The sequence below is a fragment of the Mesoplodon densirostris genome, chromosome 4, assembly GCF_025265405.1.
Source record: "Mesoplodon densirostris isolate mMesDen1 chromosome 4, mMesDen1 primary haplotype, whole genome shotgun sequence".
Taxonomy (NCBI): domain Eukaryota; kingdom Metazoa; phylum Chordata; class Mammalia; order Artiodactyla; family Ziphiidae; genus Mesoplodon; species Mesoplodon densirostris.
In genome coordinates this window covers 135,783,356-135,797,886 of record NC_082664.1, presented here as the reverse complement: position 1 = coordinate 135,797,886, position 14,531 = coordinate 135,783,356, and the positions used below count along the sequence as shown (strand labels likewise).

The following is a 14,531-nucleotide window of genomic DNA, read 5'->3' as shown; positions in this document are numbered from 1 at the left end:
ACATTCTGTGGCAAAGACTGCTAATTTTATATCCAGTGTCTCTTCTACCCTTCTTCCTCAGTAACCAAAAGCCTGGTTTTTCGTTAGAGCATAGTACTGTGCCAATCTAAAAGACTATTTCCCAGCCTCTCTTTCACCTGGATATGGGCCAGTGACTTAAGCTTTAGTGAGTGAAAGGTAAAGTGTTATGTGTGGGGCTTATGGGAAGGTTCCAGGGACTGACTTGTATAGACAGTGCACCCCTTTTGCTTTTTCTGTGTCCTCCCTCCTACCTACTGCTTGGAACATGGACACAGTGGCTGAAATCCAGCAGCCATTTGGGGTCATGAGGTAACCATGATGATGGAAGCCCTGCCCTAGGTAAGTGGAGCACAAAGAAAGGAGGAGCCTGATGACTGTAGAGCCATAGTACCATCCCTGAACTGATTATCTCTATACTTCTTTCTTACTATTTAAGCTAAAGTTATTTTGCATTTCCCATCATATGCAGCTGGACCTAACCTAACTGATTCCTCTGCTGTGTGGAGGCTTCACAGTGTGTCCTCCACACCATCTTGAAGGTGATTTGCACATAGTAGGTGCTCTGTGTTTGACAAGTTAAATGCCCAGTGGCATTCAGGTGGGAAGTTTAAAGGCTCCAGATCCTCCACCCTCTGCCCTTCCTGCTTTAGGTTAAGTTACTTATAGGGACATTTTGTTTTTCCTATTCCAACTCCCAGGAAGGTATTTCCCAGTCCTCAGTATAGGGCTTTAGGGCTACAGGCTCAAGTATTTGGACAAGGCAGTGGGTCTTTGAGATTCCAAATGCATGCATGCATGATTTCAAATGAAAATCTAAGGGCTGGGCACTTTCCTGAATCTACTCAAGAAACTGGAGGTGGTGGTTCGAATGATGTCAGCAAAGGCCACCGTGGAATCTTTTGCTGTCATTTGGAGGCAGTACTTTCCACTGTGCCTGCCAGGAACTTGATGTCAGGAGAGTCTTTTGAAAGTTGACTATTAAAGAGCCTTGACTGCTAGCTATTGACAGGGGGGGCTGCCTTCTCAGTGGCAGCCTCGGAGGTGGTCTTGGCCAGATCAGCCTGCTCCTGACTCATGCTGAGCTCCGTCCGCCAGGCTGATGCACCCCTCTTTGGGGCCCAGTACAACATGCTGGTTTCCTGGAAGCATTTAGGCCAAGACTCTGCTGCTAAGAAAATATTATTTTTGCAAGTATGGCCTAATGGGAGCGTGTTTAAAACTCTCCCTCAAAAGTAAGGCTCCTTTGAAAGAAATATGGGGTTAAAAAAAAACAACCAAGAAATGAAAAGCAAAACCTAGGAGGTGAATTAACACTTCACTGATGCCAAGGAGTTTATTTTAAAACAGATTTCATTGACTGTGGGAATTTGGATGGCCCACCTCATTGTGCGCCCACTGAGAGCAAGGGCAGAGGCAGACCCACACCCCTTTGTGGGAAAGTGAATTCCATGGCAAACCTCAGTGGCTCCAGAGTGTTTGCTTCTCCTGGAAATAATTATAGAAATACACAATCCTTGAAAGGCAACATGTGGCTGGATGGAGGCAAGCTGGCAAATAGTCTAAATAGATGGGAGTGACCTTGTGCAGAAGGAAAGAAACAGCCTGAGAAAATGGCCAGGGAGTATTGGTGCCCCTGTCTAGAGACCCACCGCACCCAGTCCTGGTCCCGGGGTTGACTTTATTCCCGGAGCTGCGGGGTACCCCTGCCTTTCTAGGGGGCAGGTGTCTACATAGCGCAGAGCCCTGGTACCTGCCTTTCTGGGGCTCCCATGGAGGCAAGCAGGTCTCCTACAGCACTTGTTGCGGCCCAGAGCCCAGATGTGTTTGCTGCCCAGGGAGCACCCTGGACCAGTACTCTGCGGTCAGCCTTGACTTCTCATCTGCTTCCAGTGTAATGTGAGGTGTTGATTTAGACCGTCAGAAACGTCTCTTCCCCCTCATGTTTTCTCAAGGCGGCCCGGGTGCTTGTTCTTATGAACCATGCCCAAGACCTGAGAGCTCTGCAGTGTTTCCAGGAAAGTGGCTTAAGTCTGCACTCCTTTCTCCCTGCCGAGTTTGGAGGGTTCAGCTTTGGACCTCTGGAAACTCTGGGGCAAATCCTTTTTTTTTTCCTCTCTTCAATTTTGCATCTACCAGCAGGTGACAAAAGCAGAACAGCATCTTCTTGGACTTACAGATGTTGAGGTTTTTTTCTTTTTTAATCGCACGTGAGATATTTTCAAGTAAAGAATGCAGTTCTAATAAATTCAGTGAGCCTGCCATGGATTTTCTGAACTCAGGTTTCCATGGAAGCTATGGTAAATGATATTTTGAAGGAACTTATTGAAAAATACGGGCCCTTATAGCAAGTTTTTGCAGAGGGTGTGTTTTCACGTAGAAATGCTTTCAGCAGCAGTTTTGTTTTATATTCTGCAGCCTCTTGCTGTGGTTTTGCAGAGCCCTGAGGCAACAGTTTTAAAGGCCTGGGTTTGACTTCTCTTTGGGCTTTTCAGCGCTTTTTTAAAAAATTTATTTAATTTATTTATCTTTGGCTGCGTTGGGCTTCATTGCTGCACGCGGGCTCTCTCTGGTTGCGGTGTGCGGGCTTCTCCCTGTGGTGGATTGTCTTGTCTTGTTGCAGAGCACAGGCTCTAGGCGCGCGGGCTTCAGTAGTTGTGGCACACGGGCTTAGTTGCTCCGCAGCATGTGGGATCTTCCTGGACCAGGGCTCGAACCCGTGTTCCCTGCATTGGCAGGAGGATTCTTAACCAGGGCGCCACCAGGGAAGTCCCGGGCTTTTCAGCTTTTGACCACCTTAGGAAGGCTTAGAGAAGACCAGATTTCTCCCAAGTCAAGAGGGTGGGTGTGGAATAAATCCCTAGAGGAATTGGGTGGGTGGGGGAATCCTGCTTTTGAATAAATAGTCATGAGCATACCATAGATAATGTCTTGTTAATCACTTGTAGCCGGGCCTCAAGAATTGAATTCATTTGGAATTGAGGGTTTAAAATTCATTGTGGGGTTAAAAGAGTCTTCAGTCCTTGGAGCCGGAAGACTCCTTAAGTTCCACTTCCACTACTTTCTTGCTGTGCAATCTTGGACCAAAAAATCACTTGGCTTTTCTGAGCCTCAGTTTCCATATCTGTAAAATTTTACTGCCCACCTCACTGGCTTTTATGTGAATCAGTAAACTCACGTTGTGTTGATGCTTTCTAAAGTGTAAAGTGCTGTACAGATATTAGTTTCTGGGGCTTCCCTGGTGGCACAGTGGTTAAGAATCTGCCTGCTAATGCAGTGGACACAGGCTTGAGCCCTGGTCTGGGAAGATCCCACATGCCGCGGAGCAACTAGGCCCGTGTGCCACAACTACTGAGCCTGCGCTCTAGAGCCTGCAAGCCACAACTACTGAGCCCATGTGCCACAACTCCTGAAGCCCATGGGAGCAGGAGGCCAATTAAGCGTTTTGAGAAGGGAGGAGGTGGGCAGTCCGGTTAGGAGCCCAGAATTTTCTGTGGAATTTGTCCACAGTCACTGCAAGGTGGCCATGGCGTGGTGACATGGAAGAGAGTGGGGGTCAGTGATAGGGGCGGGGCCCTGAGGGTGGGAACAAAAAGTTTGGAGTGAGTGCTTCAGGAAACCTGGACCTGGCCTGCCTGGTCCAGAGGGTCCTCCTTTCGAAAGTGTGTTTAAAGATGTCAGTTAAGCACAGGATAGCATACTGATCAAACTCACATGAAAGTGCTGTGTAAATCCAAAAATTATTCATATGTGTACTGAACTTACTGCCAGAGTTAGCAATGGTGCTAGGCTCTGAGTACCTTCTGAAACAAATAATTTTTTTCTTGCATGCATTTATTTATCAAAATATTAAGTACTTACCAAATAGTAGTAACCTAGTGCTTACTGTACCAGTTGATAGTAGGATTTATGACTGTTGTCTTATTCTTGGTCGGTCCACGGGCCACTTGGAAGGTGGGCCATCTTGAGACAGGAGGGAAGGGGGCAGGGCACAACCTCCAAAAGAATGACATAGCTGTTGAGGATATGACATAAACTGGTTAGAACCAATTAGGCCCAAGATGGGAGAAGATTCAACTTCCAGTAGACCTTGAGCCTTATTTTAAGCTTATTGTAATACATCAGCTGAATGACACCCAAAGGCGCCATGACAGTGCCCAGGCTGACTGTAAAAGGCCAAAAAGTGGGCAGTGGCCCAATTCCTGGGAATCTCCACCCCACCCCAAAATAGTTGGAATAATCCTCCCACTCATTACCCTATGAAATCACCCAGCCCTTAAAAACTAACCACCCCATATTTTGGGGTCGCTCTTGCCTTTTGAGAGGGGCCACGTTCTGTCTGTGGTGTGTGTTTCTCTGCTCTCACTGTACTATGGCTTGCTCTTGAATTCTTTCCGGCGTGAAGCAAAGGACCCTTACTTGGCAGTCCATCCCAGGGACTCTCCTGAGACCTGGGACGTGACCATCCTCTGATGCCACATTTTCCTGCAACCTCTTTACAAAGGATATTAATAAATCTACTTCTTACCTATCTCTTTACCTCTCGCTGAATTCCTTCTGTGCTGAGACCTAAAAAACCTGAGCTTCATTAAGTCCTGAGACCAGGTGTGTGGTTTCAGCTGGGAGATTGTGGGTTTGAGTTCCTTCCTAAGCCAGAGATTGTGGGTTCAAGTCCCATCTGATGTGTGCGGTTTCAATCTTTTTTTAAAAATAAATTTATTTATTTTATTTATTTTCGGCTGCATTGGGTCTTCATTGCTGTGCATGGGCTTTCTCTAGTTGCAGCGAGCGGGGGCTACTCTTTGTTGGCAGCACGTGGGATTTTCATTGCGGTGGCTTCTCTCGTTGCGGAGCATGGGCTCTAGGTGCGTGGGTTTCAGTAGTTGTGGCACGTGGGCTCAGTAGTTGTGGCTCGCGCGCTCTAGAGCGTAGGCTCAGTAGTTGTGGCACACGGGCTTAGTTGCTCTGCGGCATGTGGGATCTTCCTGGACCAGGGCTCGAACCTGTGTCCCCTGCGTTGGCAGGTAGATTCTTAGCCACTGTGCCACCAGGGAGTTCCCCAGTCTGTCTTTTTGATGTGAGTTTTCTAGTTATCTGATGGGGGTAGAACTGGATCATTTGATTATTGTTGGTGGAGTCTAGTCATTTGCCCCCGCTTTCGGGAGGTCACTTCCCAGATGGCTTTCTTTGTACGTGAGAAGTTTCAAGACATTCTGTTACAGCAGTGAGAACTAAGTTTTAGTGTTTATAGGAGGTCTTGACTTGCTTGCTATAACTTACCTGATGTTTGGGTCTATTTTTTCCCTTTGTTTTTAGAAAACATATATATATATATATATATGTGTGTGTGTGTGTGTATATATATGTATATATAAAAGATTCGTCATCTCCTTTGTTTTCTGAGTCACTTCTAGTCTTACCCCCAAAAAAATCTTTAAAGAAATAATTGTGAAAAATAAGCCTAGTGTGCATGAGATTTCTTATCAGAAAGCTCATTAGAATAACATGTAGCCTTTTTGCTACTGATAATATTTAAAGTTCAAAAAAGAGGTTCTGACCGTTTGTTCCATGTCTGAAAGTATTATTATTCTATGTAGTATCTTCAAAAGACAGGGAGCTGAGAGGGTGGGGTGGAAGTTAAGTGACCTGATTAAACATCCAAGTGCTGCTGAAGTCTTAGGACACGTGGGATGCTCAGAAAGAAAACAGACCATCCCAAGAAGTTTCCTGAAAGCAACTGAGGACAGAACACACCCTGTTATGTATTTATTTTGGAAACAGAAAAACAGTTAGGTTTCCCCAGGGCCTCAAGTGTCAGGGGTGATGAGAACACACATTCATAGGCTGAAATCATTTCCTTTAATGGAGACCTTTGTCCTGAGTGCCTCACTCAGAGCTGAATCTCTTTTCTCTAATGCGGGTGACCCGTTGTTATCTTTGAACTCACTGAGTCAAGATTATTCAGAAATGTGACTTTCAAGCTCCAAAGCAAAGCTTGGGCAACCTTCCCTGAGCTAAACTTTTGGAGCCTACGTCCTTCTCCATCAGTCAGCATGGGACGTGCTCTTAACATTACCTTTTGACCCCCTGTCCTGGGTGCCTTCATGGAGGGCCCTGGGAACTAAACATTGCAGAGATTAAGGGGTGGGCCCTGCCCTCCAGGAGCTCTTAGTCTGTAATGGGGAGGTAGAGAAGTAGGTGGAAGAGCCAGAGGGCGAATCTAGGATGCTTCCAGGTTGCTGAGAGGGGATGGGGCTGACACGGATGCCCCGTCCCATGGGAAGCCAGGAGTTTATAGAAAGGATCAAATGGTCCTGGGAACATTAATGCTGTTAGACGATTGGAAGGTACTACAGCAAGAGTAGGTATGGTTCCATGTTGAGTCTACCCGGGGAGTTGTTTTTCTTATGAGAAAAGTGTACAGAAACAAGTCCAATAAAAAACCTTGTTTGGTTTCATAAACCAAACAACTTGAAGGGAATTAGGGACAAAGTTCCCTACGGAGCATCCTTACTTTGTGCTGCCTTGTTAGGGCCTTGCCCTTTCCTAGCTTGACAGGTGGCGATGATTCCTTCTGTTTTGGAAGACTGGAAGGCACGAGCCATCAGCCTAGAAGGTGTTTTAGCCAAGATGGGTCGGGGTTCTGAGCAGTGAGAGCTCACGTCTTCAAGTGAGCAGAACTGTGTCCTGGTTGGGGGATTCCCTGTTGGCAGCGAGGGGACTGCATGCTGAGGAGTAGCAGGGTCTGCGAAGCCGGCAGACGGACTTTGAGCAGGACAGAGCGGCCGCCCTCAGAATCCCAGCTGCGTCATCTGTTAGCTTAGAACCTGAGTTACTGAAATTCGTCGACCTTCAGTTTTCACATTTTACTAGATTGTTAGGGAGATTAAATGTGAACCTCGGCAGGGTGCCCAAGACAGTTCCTGACCCATGATAGGCACTCAGTAAATTGTACTTTCTTTTCCATAGTTGATGTGGGAGATGCTTTTATCACCATTGGACAGGAACCCTGGCTTTCTGCTTGCAACCTAAATGACACTTGGACTGACCCTCGGGCAGAGAGCCATCTTCTTTCTCTTCTCCCTGCAGCTGATTTGGCCAGTAGAGGAAGGAGGACTTTGGGAGCCTTCTCATCACTTTTTCTTTCTAGGCAGGCATTTCTGACTGGTGTGCATGGTGCCAACTTAAAAAAAAAAAAAAATTAGGGCTTCCCTGGTGGCGCAGTGGTTGAGAGTCCACCTGCCGATGCAGGGGACACGGGTTCGTGCCCGGTCTGGGAATATCCCACATGCTGCAGAGCGGCTGGGCCTGTGAGCCATGGCCGCTGAGCCTGCGTGTCCGGAGCCTGTGCTCCGCAACGGGAGAGGCCACAACAGTGAGAGGCCCGCATACCGCAAAAAAAAAAAAAAATTAATGAATTAATTAATTTTTGGCTGCGTTGGGTCTTCGATGCTGCGTGCGGGCTTTCTCTAGTTGCGGCAAGTGGGGGCTACTCTTCATTGCGGTGCGCGGGCTTCTCGTTGCGGTGGCTTCTCTTGTTGTGGAGCATGGGCTCTAGGCACACGGGCTTCAGTAGTTGCAGCACGTGGGCTCAGTAGTTGTGGCTAGTGGGCTCTAGAGCGCAGGTTCAGGAGTTGTGGCGTGTGGGCTCAGTAGTTGTGGCTTGTGGGCTCTAGAGCACAGGCTCAGTAGTTGTGGCACATGGGCCTAGTTGCTCCGCGGCATGTGGGATCTTCCTGGACCAGGGCTCAAACCCGTGTCCCCTCCATTGGGAGGCAAATTCTTAACCACTGCACCACCAGGGGAGTCCCATGGTGGCAACATTTGTGAATGTGAGAAGGTTGGGGCAGGTGGGGGAATGAATATGAGGAGGCTCAGTAATATAACAGTAGAAGGAGAGGAAAAAAATCCAATCTAAATATATCTGTTGCTGTATTATTTGTTAAAAACCTGTAAAAAGTCTTGTTAACTACTAGAGAAACTGTAAATAGAAGCTAGCAAAACTGCTTTTTCCAAGTATTAAGCCTCTGCTCCCTAATTTTATCCTGGTGTATGTGGTGCTCTTCAGTTCTTGTATTAAACAGGATGCACTTGTGTGGCTTTAGTTTCTTTTTTGCTAAAAAGACAAAATGCAGTCCTTTTTTTAGTAAGAGAGTGAAGTTTATCATGTTTGTGTCTTTTCATATTCAGGGGAGAGGATCAGATTTACTTAAAAATGACAAGATAACATATTGGTGGCTTTTGTATTTTAATACAAGAGTCTGAAAGTAAACTATAGCAGCTTAGAGAACACAAAGACCACATTAAAAAAGCTTTCGAAGTTCACTAAAATTTATCAGACTTATACCATATTGGATGGTGCTATTGGCAATGTTTTTCTTTTTTTGTTGTTGTTTTGAATAGATTTTTGAGTTTTATTGAAATCTTACATGAACAAGAAATTGGAAATACAATCACATCAAAGAACAAATTGTCACGGCTTTGACGTTTAAGCCAAACAAATTTTGTAGGGCAGATTTCAAAAAGGTGTAAAGTTATAACAATTTAAAAACACAGTTGACCTACTTCTAGGAATGCAAAACATACAATCATAGGTTATTTTCAATACAAGAAAACTTAAATTTGTTTGCTTTAATTTCTTAAAACTACTAAGACAAAGCACTAGCTTGTATTTTTATTTACAGCATACTCCATACTGCTAGGTAATCTATCCCAAATCCAAAAAATGAAGCTGTCCAAAATCAAAGGTTCTGCAAAATCATGATTTAACAGTGTGCTCAGCTTGTTTTGAGGCTAAAATGAAGCCTGAAAGGACAAAAGCATTGTAACTCCCAGAATAAGGGAACTCTGCAAGCCCAATAATGTCCAAGAGCATTTATGAAAAGAGGAAAAAATAAAAAGACTTGAGTATATACACAATAGTGATTTCTTCAGCCCAATACAAATGGCAGCAAATTGCTACTTAAAGATGAAACAGATAAGCCAATTTTTTTTTTGAAGGATGTAGATCTAGAGCCAATCGTATCTTGCCAGTATCATTTTCAAGCCCTCACTTGTCTATTTCCACTGTTGCCCATAAGTATCCTGATAAAATTCCTGGTTGTCATTATTGTAACCATAGTTACCAGAATAGTCACCACCTTGCTGAAGTGGCTGTTGAGCGATGGGCTGGGAACCCCAGTTCTGTTGGTTGTTGGTCTGACGGCGCTTGGAATCAGGTTGGTTGTACCCATCTGCCTTTCTCTTGCCTCCTACATTGCCCCCACGGTTGCCCGGAGATCCACGGGAACCACGGCCTCTCTGCTGTTGTGCAGGACCCCCTCTGCCACCCCTAGAGCCTCTTGGTGGTCCCAAAGGTGCCCCCCTTTGTGAATAGCCAGCTCTACCTCTTGGAGGTGGTGCTCCCCGCCCCCTTGGTGGTGGTGGAGCACCTCGCCCTCCCCTTCCTCCTCCTCTTCCTCTTACTGCATAGCCATCATGATAGCCGTAGTAGGGATCTTCATAGCCTCCACGATAGTCGGTATAATCATAACCATAGTAATCATCATAGTAATCTTCATAGCCATAGTAATCTGGAGGGTAGCCATATCCACCTCTCCCCCCACCACGACCCCGACCTCTAATTGGAGGTGGCATACGAGGAGGAGGGTGATAGTAATAATCTTCCTACGCAGTGCTTCTGGAGGCCTGTCTAGCAGCTTGGCGCTCTTTCCTTTTCTTGTCTGGTGGCTTGGCTAGGACTATTTCAATTTCTTCCCCTTCTATTTCTTTGCCATTCATTTCATCCATGGCCTTAACAGCTGCCCCTCTGTCTTCAAAATGAACAAACGCATAATCTTTCAACTTCTTCACTCTTTCAAGTTTTCCGAATTCAGAAAACGACTTTTCTAATATTTCTTCTGTCACTGTAGTAGCCAAGTTTCTCACAAATAAAACTTTCACCTTAGCCATGACTTCTGGATCTGGTTCTTCCACAGGGTCAGCCCATTCAACTGTAACTACATTTCCCCATACTTTTACTTTTCCACTCATCAGCCGGCGTCTGGCTTGTGCTGCTGACTTGTGATCCTCATACTCAAGGAAGCAGAACCCCCGATTCTTCTTTTTGTCATCGGGTTGATGATAGAGAATAACGTCCACCAAACCCTCTGTTAAACCTGTGACTTTACTGAATTCTTCCAGAATGTTTTCTTTAGTCTTATTCTTCGGAATTGATCCAACAAAAAGCCTGTTGTTTGCCACAGAGCGAATTTCATAGCTGTCACACAGTTTAACAGCTTCCTGTGCAGCTTCCTTTCCACAGAAGGTGATAAATGCATACCCTCTGTTCTGACCAGACAGTGGATCCATCATAAGACGTAGATCCCAGATGGGACCAGCCTTTTCAAAAAGGGGCACCAACTCATCCTCATATAAATCTCTTGGTATTTTACCTACAAAGACTTCTGTTCCAATTCCAGGTTGCATGCCAGAGTACACACTGTCTGGTGGAGGACCACCATACTTCCTCTGTCCTGTGGTTACATCCAGGGTATAACCAGTCCTCTCAAGCAAGGCCTTGATCTTTGCTTCATTGGGTCCCTTTGTAGACTCTTGCACCTTGCTCCCCTGTTTCTCCCTTTGCCTGTAGGTCTTCATAACTCCACATAAAAATGCACTTTTGTTCTGAACATGTGATAAGTCACTTTCCTTGAACTGCTGTAGTACAGACAGAGCTCCTTCTTCATTAAATTCCCTGAGAGCATCAGTGGCTCTTTCATCAAGATCGACATAAGCTACCAATCTAGGGCAGAGCTGGGGCCGACGGCCGGGCCCGTGAGAATCAGCCGGCAATGTTTTTCTTAATATCAAAATATTACAGAAGAGTGCCACAAGCAGGGGCTCCATCCATAGACACAAAGATCTTTCTGACAAGAGCTAGTTTCTGAGGCTTCTTGAGAATTTGATCCTATCTTCTGCCAGTATCAAGAGTCATCCTGGGCTATCTGGAGGCTGTCTTCATCCTCTCAAGGACTTGCTCACTGCTGGCTCAGAGTTCATTCGTGCATTCTTGGATTTCACCCACTGTGCTAGCACTGGGCAGCCCAAACCAGATCTGCTTGTCCTTGCCCTCAGGGAGCTTACAGTTTATCTGTTCTGATGTTTTTGCCATATGCTCTTCAGCTTTCACGGGTTTTCTTCACTGTCTTCTTTGATACGGATAATTGCATTGGGCTTTGGCTCAGATTCTTTACCGAGTTTCTCAATATCTTGCAATACTTCCCTGAGAGCCTTCAGCTGCTGTTCCACCTCTTTCCTAGTATTGAAAGGATGGATATTGTAAACCATGAGTTTCAAGTGCTTCTTGGAAAATTCCACCAAGGTTCACGTTTTCTTTGTTCTCTGTCCATTGTCCAAAAGTGTTCACAGCTTTTAATGTGACATCCCGGGTTTCCTTTGGGGTAGGCTTGGGTTGACTTCCTTCCTCTGCTGGGAGGGCAACCAGCCGGTGATGGTTTGGACTTTGTGTTGGGATGAGCCTGTGTCAGGGCTGTGCCTGGAGTAACTGTCATTCACTTCTGGTCTAGGCTGGGGTCCCTCAGGCAGTGGGTGGCAGTGGGTGGGCCAGAGCACCTCGCCCTGGCTGCAGGCAGGAGTGGCTTCACCCAGTCAACAGACTTCTTCTCAAGTCTTTTCTGTACACATGAAAACCCAGAATAAGATCTGGAGAAAACTTTATTCTTTGGTTGTTCTGTTATCCTCTTCCCTCTTAAAGACTGTGCCTGGCTGTACAGTAGGTCCCTGACACGTGAATGAGTTCTGTTCAGAGAGCGCATTCGTATGTCCAATTTGTTCCTAAGTCCAACAAAGTTAGCCTAGGTAGCCAACTATCACAATCGGCTATATAGTACTGTACTGTAGTAGGTTTATAATACTTTTCACACAAATAATACATAAAAAACAAGCAAACACAAAAAATAAAGAAGACATTTTTAATCTTACAGTACAGTACCTTGAAAAGTACAGTACAACAGCTGGCATACAGGGGCTGGCATCAAGTGAACAGGCTAGAAGAGTTACTGACTGGAGGAGGGAGAGGAGGTGGGAGATGGTAGAGCTGAAGGATCCTCAGCAGTAGGAGATGGAGGGCAAGCTGCAATTTGACTCACACCCGCCGTCGATGGAAGGCACGTTCGCATCTTTGAAAGTTCGAAACTTGAAGCTTTGTATGTAGGGGACTTACTGTACTCACCTCTGTGCTTCCTGTCTCTGGGGTGATTATCTCGATGTTTTCTCTGATATGTAAATGGATGATTGTTACTGAGTAAATAGGAGATGGAATCATTGACTCAGATTTGGAAGAACCTGCCCTTATTGAGGGGCTGACTGCTGGAATCCCCTCTCAAACCCATCTGTGAACAGGCAGCCCTATCCTGTTTACATTCCTCCACTGAAACATGTGAAACAGTTCTGTTTACCTTCAGGCATCTCTGTTAGAAAACTTTTCCTCCCAAAGATTAAATTGGAATCTTTGTCCCTGGCACATCTACTCATTGTTCCTTGTTCTAACCTTTGGAGCCACACAGAGCAAGTTTAATCCCCTTTTCACATGACAGCCCTTCTGGTATTTATATGTGATGACAGTTTATCCTGTTTTTAGCCCTCTTCCCCTCCTCCTGTACCCGGTGCCTTCTCTTAGCTTCTTGGTCCTGAAATCATCCTGGCCACGCTTTTCTTAAACTAGGTTCTTGCTGATCAGCCCCAAGCAGAGGGAGCTTCCTAAATCACCAGGGAGGGGGATCGGATGAGACCCCTCAGCCGGGTTCATTTGGCTATAGGACCACTGCTGGGCTTGTGGCCTGTTTGTCCTCAGGACTCCCTGCATATTCCCCCGAGGCTGTGTGCTTGGATGAAAAGACACACTTCTGAAATAGTGAGGGGAGTTGTTTTTGATTTCAGGGGTGTCTCCGGTATGGTTAGCTGCCCTGCCCTCCTGAATCTGGATATGTAATTTCCAGAGGTCATGGTGGTCTTTGACAGTCATCTCACAATGATCTTGCTCTCAACTATGATTCCCAAGTCTTTTTTTTTTTTCTTTAAACAACAAGGTTTGCTTCTGTGCCTCACCCATCCTATCGTCAAATAGTTGGTTTCTTCAGGGCCTTCAATTCTCCCTATTGAACTTGATTTGTTAGGCTTGACCCACATCGCTCCAGTCTGCTGGTCTGCTCGGCTCCGTAACGCTCCCACAGTTCACTGTACTTCCTGGGCTCGTGGGGCTCCTGTGGTTCAGCGCACAGGCCCTAGGGTGAGAGAGACATGGGTGTAAATCCTGCGTCCACCACCTACTGGTTGCACATTTTGGGGCAAGAGCATAGTGAAGAATCTTCTGCGGCAGCTGACAGAGCAGATGAGTGGTGTCTCAGGGAATCCAAGGGCGCAGGCAGCAGGTCAGGAAGGCAGAACTGGGGAAGCTGAAAAAACAAACGAACAAAAAAACTCCTCTCATCCCTGCTTTTCTCTGAATATTAATTTTTTTTTCTTTTCTGGGGCTTGACTTTCCCTGTCCACTTATGCGGTAGGCAGAATAATGCCCACCCACCCCTCCCCACCAAAAGATGTCCACATCCTAATTCTGGAACCCGTGAATGTGTCGCCTTACATGGAGAATGGACTGTGACTGAATTAAGGACCTTGAGATGGAGATTCTCCTGGATTATCCAGGTGGGCCCAGTGATATCACAGGGTCCTTCTAAGGGAAAGAGTAGGAAACAGAGAAGGAGGTGTGATGATGGGAACAAAGTCAGAAGCTGCTACCCTGCTGGCTTTGAAGATGAAGGGGCCGAGAGCTAAGAAATGCAGGCAGCCTCTCACTGGAAAAGCCAAGGGAAGGGATTTTTCCTTAAAGCCTCCAGGAAGGAATGCAGCCCTGTTGACACCTTGATTTTAGCCCAGTGAGATTTACTTCCATTACAGTAAACATAAATATGTGTTTTAAACCAGGAGGGTCCACGTGCCTCCTCCTTGATGTCATGTCTTCTCCGGGCCACCCACCCTCTTGGTAACCAGCTTGCCAGCACCTCTCGAACCCCACACTGGAGGCAGCGTGGCTTGTTCCTGCCTTCCCATTGCCCTCATCTCTTGTCTGTCTCAGGGCCCAGCACAGGCCCTCCATGGGGGGGTGGTCTCGGAAATGTCTGTGGAACCAAAGATCCCAGGAGAAACCTGATGGTGCCTTTCAGAAATCCAGCTGTTTGACTGTAGTTCCTTGGCCTCCCAGCTTAGCAGCCCTGCCAGAAGAGGGATAAGGCCAGTGCCTCATGGTTTTCTCCCAGTGAACCCTGAGCGGGCTTAGAGGTGGCTTCCTCTGTCCTCAAGGTTCTTCCGCCACGCTTGGAATCTGCTCTGAGCCTCTGTGTGGTGAATCCACCTGCTTTCAGAGACTGAACTATTGCTGCTTTTATAATCTTCAAGAGGTTGGATGAAAAAAGAAACCCACAGAAATACGGTTTTGATGCCTTCTACTTCTTTAT

The 14,531-nt window shown here is 46.3% G+C and overlaps 1 protein-coding gene and 1 pseudogene across 1 annotated transcript in view; one reads left to right on the top strand and one right to left on the bottom strand.

Moving 5' to 3' along the window:
• CGNL1 (cingulin like 1) overlaps window positions 1-14,531 on the top strand; it is a 164,579-nt gene that overhangs the window by 21,967 nt on the left and 128,081 nt on the right. The gene's annotated exons all lie outside the window — the stretch shown is intronic.
• LOC132487563 (heterogeneous nuclear ribonucleoprotein R-like) lies at window positions 8,494-10,839 on the bottom strand (annotated as a pseudogene).